Here is a 10,171-nt window from a genome sequence, read left to right on the forward strand (position 1 = left end):
GTTGGTATGGGAGGTGTGGTGGAATGTGGAATTGTGGTGGTGGAACTATCAAACTTCAGTTTCGTCAGGGTTTCACGGACGTTCGGGATTTCACGGTCGTCTGGACTTCGTCGTCGGACGTCCGACCTTTTCCGGTCGTCCGGAGCCTGGGCGAAAATCGGGCTCGGGATGAACTGCGAGATTTCGGGGAAGAAGAAAATGGTGAGGTCGAAATCGAGTGATTTGGTGGATGGAAAAGGGTGGGGAGGATGGGGAAAGCTAGATCCACACGTAGCAACACAAATCCATGGACCAAATCCAACAAAATCTCAACTCACAAACAAATTACAAAAAAAATTTGGGTCTATTTTTGGTGGGGAATTTTCGGAATTAGGACAAAAACAACAAAATCAAGCTAGAAAACACGGGGCAGGGGCTCCAAAAACGTGATCAATCTGGCTCATGATACCATATGATGTAGGGTGGAACCCTATGTGGATGATCTTTCACGTTTGGAGTGGATCCTACGGGGAAACACGAAGAACGCGCGGAAGAACACGAGTGAATCACGGGAAGAACGAGAGGGAGAAACACTAAACCAACATAGAATCAATCACACGAGTGCTAGATCATAGACAACATAGAGTAACATATGATTCACAATCAACAAAGGTAAGGATACAAAGGAACCGTTCTTCTTCGTGAGGAGGCCTTGAAATCCACGAGGGGATCTTCCCACGAGGGGGTCTTGAATCCGATAGGATCTTCTCCGAGGAGGCCGCGGTCTCTCACGAGGAGGAGATCCGGTGGATGAGCGAAGCTCTATCTCTAATTGAGCTAAATCAACGCTAAACCTCAAAAGGAGATGGGGTCGACCTATTTATAGTCTTAGTGCAAATGGAAGTCAAAGCGAAGGGATACAAGGGCTCCAGCCCGCAGGTGCGGTCACCCTGGTGCCGGACTTCCGGAAGGCGTCGGACGTCCGGAGGCTTGGGACGGTCCGGTCGTCTGGCAGGGCTCGGACGTCTGAAGATTCGGCTCTGATGTGGGCGCGTCGTTCGTCCGGGGAGGGTCGGTCGTCCGGAGCTTCAGGAGGGGTCGGACGTCCGTAGGCTGTCGGTCCTCCGTAGATTCGGCTCGGTTGCATGTCGTCCGGATGTCTGGACCGCTTCGGTCGTCCGTAGTTTTGGTTCGGGTGGCAAAGTGCCGGACGTCCGGAGAGTCCGGTCGTCCGGGTCCTGGGACTCGTTGGACGTCCGGGCAGTGTCGGACGTCCGATGCCTGTAGCTTCTTCTGCAGCTCTTCTTCTTGTCCATCATGCTTGGGTTCCTCGCCGTCTTGGCTCTTGTATGTAGTTGTTCCGTGGCTTGTTTCTAGGCACCTGATCACACACAAAGTTTCCGAATGAGGTAGTAGCCATGTCTCGTGAGTAGGAGAAGGAAGTTAGGAGAGCATCGAGTTCACCTTATCTTCAATAGCCTTAGCTCGGGCTCGAGTCATGGGTCCAAGAGGTGTTGAGAGAGATGTAGGTACGTCCATGGGGATGCGCGAGGGATGCTCCGCATCACTTATGTATGTGTCCCTATCTATTATGTATTGTTGATGTAATGATATACGCCTTGCAAAAGCGTTTTCAATATGCGCTTCTATCCTTGGTGGGACCTTCGAGTTCCTTTAGGATAGGGTCGCATCTTGGGCGTGACAGTAGGGCTGCGCCAGGGAGAGGTGAAAACTCTTATGTTTGCAGCCCCAAATACCTCAAGTATATATAGGGGACAGGGAGGGGGCTGCGCCCGCTCTAGGGTTCCCACCCCAAGGGGTGCGGCAGCCCCAAACCCATCTAGGGTGGCGGCCAAGGGGGGGAGAGAGGGGAAACTTGCCCCCCAAGTAAGGTGGGTGCTCCCCCTCCCCAAACCCTAGGCGCCTTGGGCCCTTGTGGGGGGCGCACCAGCCCACCTGGGGCTGGTCCCCTCCCACACTTGGCCCATGCTGCCCTCTGGGGCCGGTGGCCCCACTTGGTGGACCCCCGGGACCCTCCCGGTGGTCCCGGTACGTTACCGATAACACCCGAAACTTTTCCGGTGACCAAAACAGGACTTCCCATATATAAATCTTTACCTCCGGACCATTCCGGAACTCCTCGTGGCGTCCGGGATCTCATCCGAGACTCCAAACAACATTCAGTAACCACGTATATCTATTCCCTATAACCCTAGCGTCATCGAACCTTAAGTGTGTAGACCCTACGGGTTCGGGAACCATGCAGACATGACCGAGACGTTCTCCGGTCAATAACCAACAGCGGGATCTGGATACCCATGTTGGCTACCACATGTTCCACGATGATCTCATCAGATGAACCATGATGTCAAGGACTCAATCAATCCTGTATTCAATTCCCTTTGTCTAGCGGTATAGTACTTGCCCGAGATTCGATCGTCGGTATCCCGATACCTTGTTCAATCTCGTTACCGGCAAGTCTCTTAACTCGTTCCGTAACACATCATCCCGTGATCAACCCCTTGGTCACATTGTGCACATTATGATGATGTCCTACCGAGTGGGCCCAGAGATACCTCTCCATTACACGGAGTGACAAATCCCAGTCTCGATTCGTGCCAACCCAACAGACACTTTCGGAGATACCCATAGTGTACCTTTATAGCCACCCAGTTACGTTGTGACGTTTAGTACACCCAAAGCATTCCTACGATATCCGGGAGTTGCACAATCTCATGGTCTAAGGAAATGATACTTGACATTAGAAAAGCTTTAGCATACGAACTACATGATCTTTGTGCTAGGCTGATGAGGACATGACTAGGCTGATCATGCTTCCAGCATCGTCAGTAACCTCAGGAGATTGGTTTAGCGATTGCTAAGGCGCAACGTCGTGCACGTTTGTAGTCGGATCGTCAAAGTCGTCTCCACCAAATCGATAGTTATCATCTCATCGAAAGATCGGGACCCTCGCCTTTATCATAGGCTTAGGATTGGGTCTTGTCCATCACATCATTCTCCTAATGATGTGATCCCGTTATCAATGACATCCAATGTCCATGGTCAGGAAACCGTAACCATCCATTGATCAACGAGCTAGTCAACTAGAGGCTTACTAGGGACATGGTGTTGTCTATGTACCCACACATGTATCTGAGTTTCCTACCAATACAATTATAGCATGGATAATAAACGATTATCATGAACAAGGAAATATAATAATAATAACTAATTTATTATTGCCTCTAGGGCATATTTCCAACAGTCTCCCACTTGCACTAGAGTCAATAATCTAGTTCACATCGCCATGTGATTAACACTCACAGGTCACATCGCCATGTGACCAACATCCAAAGAGTTTACTAGTGTCACTAAACTAGTTCACATCATCATGTGATTAAGACTCAATGATTTCTGGGGTTTGATCATGTTTTGCTTGTAAGAGAGGTTTTAGTCAATGGGTCTGCAACATTCAGATCCGTATGTACTTCGCAAATCTCTAGGTCATATTGTAAATGCTTGCTTCCACGCTCCACTTGGAGCTATTCCAAATGGTTGTTCCACTATACGTGTCCAGTTTGCTACTCAGAGTCATTCGGACAGGTGTTAAAGCTTGCATCGATGTAACCCTTTACGTCGAACTCTTTATCACATGCATAATCGAGAAACATATCCTTATTCCTCTAAGGATAATTTTGACCGCTATCTGGTGATCCACTCCTTGATCACCTTTGTACCCTCTTGCCAGATATGTAGCAAGGCACACATCAGGTGCGGTACACAGCATAGCATACTGTAGAGCCTACGTCTAAAGCATAGGGGACGACCTTCGTCCTTTCTCTCTTTTCTGCCGTGGTCAAGCTTTAAGTCTTAACTTCATACCTTACATCTCAGGCAAGAACTTCTTCTTTGACTGATCCATCTTGAACACCTTCAAGATCGTGTCAAGGTATATGCTCATTTGAAAGTACCCTTAAGCGTTTTTTGATCTATCCTCATAGATCTTGATGCTCAATGTTCAAGTAGATTAATCCAGGTTTTCTATTGAAAAACACCTTTCAAATAACCCTATATGCTTTCCAGAAATTCTACATCATTTCTGATCAACAATATGTCAACAACATATACTCATCAGAAATTCTATAGTGCTCCCACTCACTTCTTTGGAAATACAAGTTTCTCATAAACTTTGTATAAACCCAAGATCTTTGATCATCTCATCAAAGCGTACATTCCAACTCCGAGATGCTTACTCCAGTCCTTAGAAGGATCGCTGGAGCCAGCATACCTTTTAGCATCCTTAGGATCGACAAAACCTTTCTGATTGTATCACATACCACCTTTCCTTATGAAAACTAGTAAGGAAACTCGTTTTGACATCCATCTGCCAGATTTCATAAATGCAGCTAATGCTAACATGATTCCGACGGACTTAAGCATCGCTACGGATGAGAAAATCTCATTGTAGTCAACTCCTTGAACTTGTGAAAAACTCTTCCCCATAAGTCGAGCTTCATAGACGGTGACATTACCGTCCACGTCCGTCTTCTTCTTAAAGATCCATTTATCTCAATGGCTTGCCGATCATCGGGCAAGTCCACCAAAGTTCATGCTTTGTTCTGATACATGGATCCTATCTCGGATTTCATGGCTTCTAACCACTTGTCGGAATTTGGGCCCACCATCACTTCTCCATAGCTCGTAGGTTCATTGTTGTCTAGAAACATGACCTTCAAGACAGGATTACTGTACCACTCTGAAGTAGTACGCATCCCTTTCACCCTACGAGGTACGATAGTGACTTGATCCAAAACTTCATGATCACTATCATAAGCTTCTACTTCAATTGGTGTAGGCGCCACAGGAACAACTTCCTATGCCCTGCTACACACTTGTTGAAGTGACGGTTCAATGACCTCATCAAGTCTCCACCATCCTCCCACTCAATTCTCGAGACAAACCTTTCCTCGAGAAAGGACCCGATTTAAGAAACAATCCCTATTTCTTTCAGATCTAAATTAGAAGGTATACCCAACTATTTTGGGTGTCCTATGAAGATACATTTTATCCGCTTTGGGTTCGAGCTTATCAACCTGAAACTTTTTCACATAAGCGCCGCAACCCCAAACTTTTAAGAAACGACAACTTAGGTTTCTCCAAACCATAGTTCAAACGGTGTCGTCTCAACGGAATTACGTGGTGCCCTATGAAAGTGAGTGCGGTTGTCTCTAATGCCTAACCCATGAACGATAGTGGTAATTTGATAAGATACATCATGGTACGCACCATATCCAATACGGTGCAACTATGATGTTCGAACACACCATCACACTATGGTGTTCCATGCGGTATTAATTGTGAAATAATTTCCACAATGTCTTAATTGCGTGCCAAAGCTCGTAACGCAGATACTCATCTCTATGATCATATCATAGACATTTTATCCTCTTGTCACAATGACCTTCAACTTCACTCTGAAATTACTTGAACCATTCAATAATTCAGACTTGTGTTTCATCAAGTAAATATACAGTATCTACTCAAATCATCCATGAAGTAAGAACATAACAATATCCATTGCGTGCCTCAGCACTCATTGGACTGCACACATAAAAATGTATTACTTCCAACAAGTTGCTTTCTTGTTCCATTTTACTGAAAACGAGGCTTTCAGTCATCTTGCCCATGTGGTATGATTTGCATGTCTCAAGTGATTCAAAATCAAGTGAGTCCAAACGGTCCATCTGCATGGAGTTTCTTCATGCGTATATACCAATAGACATGGTTCACATGTCTCAATTTTTCAAAAACAAGTGAGTCCAAAGATCCATCAACATGGAGCTTCTTCATGCGTTTTATACCAATATGACTTACATGGCAGTGCCACAAGTAGGTGGTACTATCATTACTATCTTGGGATATTTAAATTAGTGCCCTGGTTCCTTAGTTGTGCTCACTTTTCCCCATGCTCCAAACGTCTGCTCACTTTTCCCCTCTTCCTTAGCTGAAACTCTCACAAATGCTCATAGCGGGCGTTTGCCGTCTTGACCGTCCATTGACCATTAATTGCTAACGAGTGGGGCCGAGTCTTCGTCTGACTGTTGCTTGCTGATGGGTGGGACCGCAAGGAGACACGTTGATAGAGGCGGAGGTGTCCCGTCTTTCGATGAGATGATGGATTTCGCTTTGGTGGAAGTCGACTTTGACGATCTGACTACGAACGTGCGAGGACGTCGCGCCTTAGCAATCGCTAAACCAACTCCGAGAGGTTATTGACCACGCCGGAGCACGATCAACCTGACCACGAGGGTCTGTTTCCTGCGAGCAAACGAAGAACAAGCAAGAAACTGAGATTGCAATCTGGATATTGCGAATATAAGATGAAAGCTTCATTGATCAAGGTGGGGTTCTGTGACGCCTTTGTCTGGTCGTTGAACACAAACGAAGTACGCGAAGTTGCAGCTATGGTGAACTTTTAATCTAAACAAAACCCAAAGTCTAAACGATGCCCTAAGGGCTGTATATATGGAGGAAGAGGGGGGAATTTCGTGGCCCTTGGTGGAGGGGTCCGAAATCAACCCTATCTCTTGTTTCCCCACACATACGGACTCTAAAAATAGCCTATACTTATGTATTTCGAAATTACATGGGCCTGGCCCAATAATAAGGTGACGCAGCACCTAAAATAGCCTCGGGACGAAATTTATGAAGTGGCATCTTGTATATTTCGTCCAAGGCTTCATGCACCCATTATGGTGGCTTCAAAGTCCTGAAATCATCACTTGTAACTCCGTTCTTGTTCCCCTTGCGCATGCCATCATCTCCATGCTTGTTCTTGCTCCAATGTTCATCCTTCTCCAAGCTAGGCCATTCATTTGTAAGCAAAACAAATGTATCCAATTTAGGCAGCATCATATTCTCATGAACATTAGAATCATTACCAAGAAACGAAAGTACCTGGTAATTTAGTTGGCGTGCACGAGCTCTAGTAATTGGTCCAGTATGTATAGCAGCAGGGGCTGTGGGTGTAACAATTGTATTGATGTCCTCATCATCCTCCCCTTCTTGAAATGAAGTCGTCCTCGACGGAAGTTCATCTTCCTCACCCAAATAAGGCTTTAAATCTGCAATGTTAAAAGTGGGACTAACCCCAAAATCTGCAGGCAGCTCAAGTTTATATGCATTATCATTTATTTTCTCTAACACCTTAAAGGGACCATCAGCACGTGGCATTAGCTTTGATTTGCGCAAATCAGGAAATCTATCCTTACGCAAATGTAACCAAACAAGATCTCCAGGTGCAAACACAACATGTTTTCTACCCTTATCTCCAGCAAGTTTATATTTAGCATTCATACGCTCAATGTTTTCCTTAGTTAACTCATGCATTTTTAAAATCAATTCAGCACGTTGTTTAGCATCAAAATTAACCTTCTCCGAAGATGGAAGAGGCAACAAATCAATAGGTGCACGAGGTAGGAAACCATACACAACTTCAAAAGGGCACATCTTAGTAGTAGAATGCAATGAACGATTATAAGCAAATTCAATATGAGGCAAGCATTCCTCCCACATTTTCTTATTATTCTTCCAAACAGCCCTAAGCATAGTAGACAACGTTCTATTGACTACTTCAGTTTGTCCATCAGTTTGGGGGTGACAAGTAGTACTAAAAAGCAGTTTAGTCCCCAACTTAGCCCATAAACATCTCCAAAAGTGGCTAAGAAATTTAGTATCACGATCTGAAACAATAGTATTTGGCACACCATGCAAGCGAATAATTTCACGAAAGAACAAATCAGCAACATTAACAGCATCATCGCTTTTATGACATGGTATAAAGTGTGGTATATGGATATGGATCGGTGGTGGTATATGGACACGGATTGGTGGTGGTATATGGATACGGATTCGGTGCGGTGGTGGTAGATGGCAGGGGCGATGATGATGGTGCGGCGGCGGCGTGACAACTTATGACCAGAACTCGAAACTCTAAAAGACTAGACTCTAAGACCAGCAACTAGACACGACGATGCAACCGCAAATTCAACAAAGCAAAACCCTAAAAAGATTATGCAAGGCTCAGATTGGTTCGGATATGATGAACTAACCCTAATTTTTTTTTGTGGCTTTTTCGTGGACTATAGGTATGAAGAACAGACTCGATCTAAACTACTAAAAAACTGTAAAATCTCACCGAGCAACCTGGAAATCTGATACCACTTGATAGAGGCAAAGGTGTCCCGTCTTTCGATGAGATGTGGATTTCGCTTTGGTGGAAGTCGACTTTGACGATCCGACTACGAACGTGCGAGGACGTCGCGCCTTAGCAATCGCTAAACCAACTCCGAGAGGTTATTGACCACGCCGGAGCACGATCAACCTGACCACGAGGGTCTGTTTCCTGCGAGCAAACGAAGAACAAGCAAGAAACTAAGATTGCAATCTGGATATTGCGAATATAAGATGAAAGCTTTATTGATCAAGGTGGGGTTCTGTGACGCCTTTGTCTGGTCGTTGAACACAAACGAAGTACGCGAAGTTGCAGCTATGGCGAACTTTTAATCTAAACAAAACCCAAAGGCTAAACGATGCCCTAAGGGCTGTATATATGGAGGAAGAGGGGGGAATTTCGTGGCCCTTGGTGGAGGGGTCCGAAATCAACCCTATCTCTTGTTTCCCCACACATACGGACTCTAAAAATAGCCTATACTTATGTATTTCGAAATTACATGGGCCTGGCCCAATAATAAGGTGACGCAGCACCTAAAATAGCCTCGGGACGAAATTTATGAAGTGGCATCTTGTATATTTCGTCCAAGGCTTCATGCACGCATTATGGTGGCTTCAAAGTCCTGAAATCATCACTTGTAACTCCGTTCTTGTTCCCCTTGCGCATGCCATCATCTCCATGCTTGTTCTTGCTCCAATGTTCATCCTTCTCCAAGCTAGGCCCTTCATTTGTAAGCAAAACAAATGTATCCAATTTAGGCAGCATCATATTCTCATGAACATTAGAATCATTACCAAGAAACGAAAGTACCTGGTAATTTAGTTGGCGTGCACGAGCTCTAGTAATTGGTCCAGTATGTATAGCAGCAGGGGCTGTGGGTGTAACAATTGTATTGATGTCCTCATCATCCTCCCCTTCTTGAAATGAAGTCGTCCTCGACGGAAGTTCAGCTTCCTCACCCAAATAAGGCTTCAAATCTGCAATGTTAAAAGTGGGACTAACCCCAAAATCTGCAGGCAGCTCAAGTTTATATGCATTATCATTTATTTTCTCTAACACCTTAAAGGGACCATCAGCACGTGGCATTAGCTTTGATTTACGCAAATCAGGAAATCTATCCTTACGCAAATGTAACCAAACAAGATCTCCAGGTGCAAACACAACATGTTTTCTACCCTTATCTCCAGCAAGTTTATATTTAGCATTCATACGCTCAATGTTTTCCTTAGTTAACTCATGCATTTTTAAAATCAATTCAGCACGTTGTTTAGCATCAAAATTAACCTTCTCCGAAGATGGAAGAGGCAACAAATCAATAGGTGCACGAGGTAGGAAACCATACACAACTTCAAAAGGGCACATCTTAGTAGTAGAATGCAATGAACGATTATAAGCAAATTCAATATGAGGCAAGCATTCCTCCCACATTTTCTTATTATTCTTCAAAACAGCCCTAAGCATAGTAGACAACGTTCTATTGACTACTTCAGTTTGTCCATCAGTTTGGGGGTGACAAGTAGTACTAAAAAGTAGTTTAGTCCCCAACTTAGCCCATAAGCATCTCCAAAAGTGGCTAAGAAATTTAGTATCACGATCTGAAACAATAGTATTTGGCACACCATGCAAGCGAATAATTTCACGAAAGAACAAATCAGCAACATTAACAGCATCATCGCTTTTATGACATGGTATAAAGTGTGCCATTTTCGAGAATCTATCCACGACAACAAATATGCTATCCCTCCCCTTCTTTGTTCGAGGTAAACCTAAAACAAAGTCCATAGATATATCCTCCCAAGGAACACTAGGTACAGGCAAAGGCATATATAAACCATGAGGATTGAGTCGTGACTTAGCTTTTTGACATGTAGTGCATCGAGCAATAAAACGCTCAACATCCCGTCTCATCTTTGGCCAAAAGAAATGTGTAGCAAGTACGTCCTCCGTCTTCTTCACGCC

This window comes from Triticum aestivum, unplaced genomic scaffold (genome assembly GCF_018294505.1).
Source record: "Triticum aestivum cultivar Chinese Spring unplaced genomic scaffold, IWGSC CS RefSeq v2.1 scaffold55481, whole genome shotgun sequence".
Lineage (NCBI taxonomy): Eukaryota > Viridiplantae > Streptophyta > Magnoliopsida > Poales > Poaceae > Triticum > Triticum aestivum.